We start from the raw sequence: 6011 nt of genomic DNA, 5'->3' as shown, positions 1-6011 counted from the left end.
AACAGTCAATCCTACCCAAGGCTATCTTGATAGAGAGAGGGAGAGAGGGAGTGAGAGGGAGGGAAGAGGGAATGAGAGAGAGGGAGAGAGAGGATGAGAGTGTCCAAAGAAGAGGCAGCTTCACTCTGTCCTTTGCTAATCACACTGGCTCTGTGGACAATTGTGTTTAGTTACTGAAGCCACATTTGAAGAGGAAAGGAATTAAGATTGTTTCTTCCAGTAATTCCTCATAGAAGGCATAGTGCTTGTCTTCAAATAGCTGATGGGTTGTCACATGGAAGGAACACTCCATGTAATCTGCAGAGCCCCAGCGCCCAGAACTGGGAATCGTGGGTAGTCGTGTCAGGAGGACACATTTTAGTTCCATATAAGGAAGAGCTTTCCACAGTATTCCACAGTCAGGGTGATCTAAACATTGCACTTGGATAAAATTGGGAGAAGTAAAGAAAATCCTAGGATGTGGTTACTTCTATTCTTTGCCTGAGCAGTAGGTACTTAAGTACATTTGTTTTATTGCTGTTTTTCAACTGACACATATAAGTTTCCATATGCTCTTCCGTGGGTATGACATATGTTACAATGAGAAAACTAGGCTGACTAGGTGGTAAACAAAGTAGTGAGCTCTTCATCATGGTGAGGGTTCAAGGAGAGGTTGATATCACTTAGCAAAGGGATGGGATGATGACCTCTGACATTCAGTCCATCTCTAAGATTCTACACATCCAAAAATGCATGGACAATTATTAAAGGGAAGTTTTTCTTTAAAAAAAAAAAGATTTTATTTATTTATTCATGAGAGACAGAGAGAGAGAGAGGCAGAGACACAGGCAGAGGGAGAAGCAGGCTCCGTGCAGGGAGCCTATGGGACTCAATACCAGGTCTCCAGGATCACACCCTGAGCCAAAGGCAGATGCTCAATCGCTGAGCCACCAAGGTGTCCCAAGGGAAGCTTTTCTAAAATATTTCCAAGGCGATGCCTTTTAATTAACTCAAGTTGAGGCCCCCTTCCATCATTCACTACAGTTATTACAAGCGTTTGTTAGACTATGATCCCAAGTCTCTATTACAGTGATTATCATGTTTATTGGCCATTATATAATGAGAATTAGATAGGCAGTCCCTGCCCTCTTAGGATGACATATTATGTGGACAGTCATAAAGACTATCCAGTCTTTATGTAGAGCAGGACACGAACAGTGATTAAATAAAAAGACAGGAAGAAGGCTCATGTAGCAGAAAAGTCAAGATTTCAGGTCTTACCAGAGTGGGGAATAAATACGCAAGGGCCTTGGGAAACAAACCCTAGGTGGGCCAAGATCGGGGGAGCTAGCCCTCTGCTCCAATTAACTTTTTTTTAAATATTTTATTCATTAATTCATGAGAAACACAGAGAAAGAGGCAGAGACGCAGGCAGAGGGAGAAGTAGGCTCCATGCAGGGAGCCCGATGTGGGACTCGATCCCTGAACTCCAAGATCACCCCCTGAGCCAAAAGCAGAGCTTAACCACTGAGCCATTCAGGCATCCCAGCTCCAATTAACTTCTGTAGACTTCCTAGAAGAAGAGAGCTTTTAGAAATATATAGATTCTGGCAATCATACAGTTGGTTTGGGGAACCTTTTTCTCCTAAGCTGCCAGGAAAACAAGGGGGAAAAAGCCCAAACAGCTTAAGTGGCCATTTCCTCCTGTTTATCCTGTCCTCCTGTTCTGTTCCTTTGAGATCTCTCACCACCATCTCCCCTGTGCCCATATGAGATGGGGGAAGCAACACTTGAAAAACGGGAAATGAGAGGAAGGGGTATTTGTGGACCGTGATAGATGTGGAATCAGGGAGAGTCCTTGAGTCCCCAAGTCACTGCTAAACAAACAGACGGGCTCTGGCCCTCTTGGCTGAGCTGCGACTCTGAGCCAAGTTACTTCTGCTTTGGACTCACTTAACCTTTAATCTGGGGATCCCCACTCCTGTTACTGACATTAACTCCTCCAACTTCACAGCAACTTGAGGTTGTTGGGAAAAATAAACCAAAACACAAAAATCATATGATCCACTTGAGTTCAATGTGGTAAAATAAAAGTAATCCATAGCCAGAGTTTATTCTCTCATAATCGATCTTCACATTACTGAAGGGGAAACTGAGTCACAAAGCAAGGAAGTGATTTGATTTCATGGACACCAGTTTTTTACTTCATCAATGTAAATAATGTTCTTTTTTTTTTTTTTAAGATGTTATTTATTTATGAGAGACACACAGAGAGAGGCAGAGGGACAAGCAGGCTCCATGTAGGGAGCCTGACGTGGGACTCGATCCCAGGACCCCAGAATCATGACCTGAACCGAAGGCGGATGCTTAACCACTGAGCAACCTAGGCACTCCTGTAAATAATATTCTAATGTGATAGTATTTCTCTTTCTGAAAGTTCTTATCATGGTTCATTTCATAGACAGGGATACTGAGGTACAGGGTGATCGAAAAGTATGCCTCACAAAAGAGTGCCTGGATGAGACACTCAAGAACCCAAATTCTCAAAGCAAAATTCTTTTCCATTAGACTCACCCAAGTTTGAAACATTCAATTCACTCAAGGTTTGTGAAATTAGGTGATAAAGGCTATGAAGTTTGAGTTCTTGCTCTCAAGAACAGCGTGGGGTCTAGGGTGGTAGCAAGTGTAATCGTGACCCTTGACCTTCGTTTACGAAGGTCACAAGTGCTCCACAGCTGCTCTGTTCTCACCTAGGACATCGACAGCATCCCCCTTTGGCAGATGAGGAGGCCAAGGAGGCCAGGACTCATTCGATGGCTTGTTGGAGGACACAGCAAAGCACAGAACTGGGAGTGAGAACACCCTTTGGGGGAAAGAGGCCGCCTGAGTTTTACTGGGAGACCGAGAGGAGATTAAAGGAGGTAGAAAGAAGCTAGTCTCGGCAGCACACTGGCTGGTATGTTGGCCAAGAAGGAAATTATCCAGCATTTGAAATGATGGCACAGAACTGCTCTGGGCACTGAGGAATCCACTGCAGCTCTTCCTCTGAGAGCCTGCCATCTAAGACAGACACCCAGAATAAATATGTGCATTCTATATCGATGGCATCTACTGCATTTGATCCACCACAGTAACCTACTACATATACATGGCCAGGTAAATTTGGGATGTGGAGAATATAAGTGCATAACTAAAAATGGGAACAATAAGAAAAGCAAGCCAGGCAAGGAAGAAACACACACACACACACACACACACACACACACACACCTACCTCAATCCAGGAAAGGTTTTCCAGAAGAAAAATAAACTTTAAAAAAATGTATTTATTTGAGAGAGAGAGAGAGAGAGAGAGCACAAGCAGAGGGAGGCACAGATTCCCCACTGAGCAGGGAGTCCAATGTGGGGCTCAGTCTCAGGACCCTGGGATTGTGACCTGAGCCAAAGGCAGACACTTCACTAACTGAGCCACACAGGTTGCCCAGAAGAAATATAAACTTAGGAGTTCTTTTTCTTCTCTCTTTTTTAAAGTTAAGAAGCAATGGAGTAGCTGTGTTATGGCAAGAGCAGAGCTGAGACTGAGTTTTTTTTTTTAAGATGTTTATGTATTTATTCATGAGAGACACAGAAAGAGAGAGAGAGAGAGAGAGAGAGAGAGAGAGAGAGAGGCAGAGGGAGAAGCAGGCTCCATGCAGGGAGTCTGACATGGGGATCCCCAGGATCACACCCTGGGCTGAAGGTGGCACTAAACCGCTGAGCCACCCAGGCTGCCCGAGACTGAGATTTAGAACAGAACCTAATTCCATCACATGCAGTAATTGCAAAGATGGGTGAGAAGGGTGGCAGAGCACAGTGGCAGTGGACAGAGGGCCTGGAGCAAGTGGAGATTCAAGAGATTACAACCTGTCTTGACTCCTAGACTATGCCTAGGCGTTCCCACCCCCAAGCTTTCAGAAAGCTCATGCTGTCTGTATTTCAGTAGCAAGAACCTCCACATTGGGGAAGCCTATCTGGAGCAGATGAAGGCGGCAGTGCCATGAGGAAGGAGAGGACAGGGACCTTGAGTGCATTGGACAAGGAGTCCCTAACCATCCCAATCTTCCCAGATTGTACCACCATGGGAGAGGTTCCCAATGCAAAACTTATTCATCTGGACCCAGTAATTCTTAGGGAATTCCCAGTTTGCTTTATCAAACGCAAAGTTGCCTGTTGAGTTTGAGGCCAGTGATTGGATTCTTAATGTAAAAACTGTATTGAGCTCTGCTGGTTCATTAACACGACTCGGTACATTAATCCAGACCCCAGCCAGGTGGAGAGACCTTGTTTACCTCTGTTAACAGTCTTTACTTATACAAGTCATGCTTTGTGACCCTCATTAGTCAGAGAAGCAGCAGCAGTAGAGAACCACTAGGAGACAGGGGCGAAGAATATGCCAAGGGTCCAAGGCTCTGGCTGCTGGCCCTTTGTAAAACAGGGTCCCTGGAGGCAAAGTGCTGGCTCCAACCATAACAAGTCAAGCCCTGAGCCAAAGGTTAGCAATTTCAGACTTTCAGAGGAAGCTGCTCCTTCTTGATCACCCTGGTTTCTGAACTGACTCATCCAGTAAGATCTGCATGGGTGGTATGAGAATTCAAGGACTTTTATAATGATTCTTATGATTATTTTTGCTAATATCTGTTCATTTTCCGTATTTACAATGTGCTCTTTCCTTTTAACCACTCTACATGTATTAATGGGTTTCATACAACCACATGAGCAGGGACTATAGGAACTGATACAGAGAGGTCAAGCAATTTAATGGGGTCCCACAAGTAACTGAAGGCACGAGGATCCATTTACATCATTCAGCTAAATCCCAGTATTTTAACAAGAATGTTCAACCAGGGGCACCTGAGTGGCTCAGTCCATTAAGCATCTGCCTTTGGCTCAGGTCATGGTCCCCAGGTCCTGGGATCAAGTCCAGTGCGGGTGGGCTGCGTCTCCCTCTCCCTCTGCCTGCCCTGCCGCCTGCTTATCCGCCCTCTCTGTCAAATAAAATCTTTTTAAAATCTTTCCAAAAGATGTTCATCCACACATGTGATATTTACACAGAATGCACTAGTGGTTCGAGGCACTATATGCCTAAGATACAAAGGACACCGAAGACTTCCTACCAGGCTCACTGCACGGTTGTGGATGCCGGTAATCCTCTATGGCGCTAAAATGGCGCTCATCTTATTCACCTACATTGTATTGTTTTCTAACCAGAAAAGCCCCCTACATCCCTGATTCCATTATCCTTTCTTTTTCACACAAGGACAGCTTGAAGTGCAGAGGGGACGACCATTATTAGTTAATGGTTACTAGCTAAGCCATCAGCAGCTAGAGAGCGGCCAGTGGAAGCAGCACGGACGGGGGGGGGGGGGGGGGGGGGTACGGGGGGGGCTCCCGCACCGGCCGCGGCCTCGGAAGGTACCGGTGCCCCCGGGGCCCCGCCAGCCCTTCAAGGCGGCGGCTCCTCCCCGCCCTCCAGGTAGGCTGGTGCCCCGGGCTCCGCTGGGCCTGCGGAGGGGGAGGGGGCCGGGGCTGCGGGCGCCCCCCGCCCCCCCGACGGGCTCCGGGCAAGGACCTGGCCCCGGCGACCGCCCGCGCGGAGAGCACAGCGGAAGAAAAGGAAAGGATGTTTCCGAGCGACCCAGGGAGAAGGCAAGTCAACTGCTGCTGGGTCTGCACGCAGGAACGGGGGACACACACGGAGAGGGCTCGGGCGGCGCGGCCGGGTCCCGGGGCACTTGCGGCGCCGCTCCCCAGCGCGGAAGGCCCTCGGGGGGCAGAGCGCTGCGACGTCCGCGGAGGTGGGCGACTAGAGGTCCCCGGCGCCGCGGCCCCCGGCCCCCGGCCCCCGGCCCCCGGCCCCCAGCCCCCAGCCCGCCGTCGGGGCCACCCCGCCGTCCGCGAGCGTGCGTGACGTCCTCCGCGGCGTGACGTAGCGCGGCGCCGGCGGGGGAAGCGCGGGGGCGGGGGCGGGGGCGGGGACCGGGCGGCGGAAGTCG

This window comes from Vulpes lagopus, chromosome 1 (genome assembly GCF_018345385.1).
Source record: "Vulpes lagopus strain Blue_001 chromosome 1, ASM1834538v1, whole genome shotgun sequence".
NCBI classification, from domain to species: domain Eukaryota; kingdom Metazoa; phylum Chordata; class Mammalia; order Carnivora; family Canidae; genus Vulpes; species Vulpes lagopus.
This window is presented reverse-complemented; position numbering follows the sequence as displayed.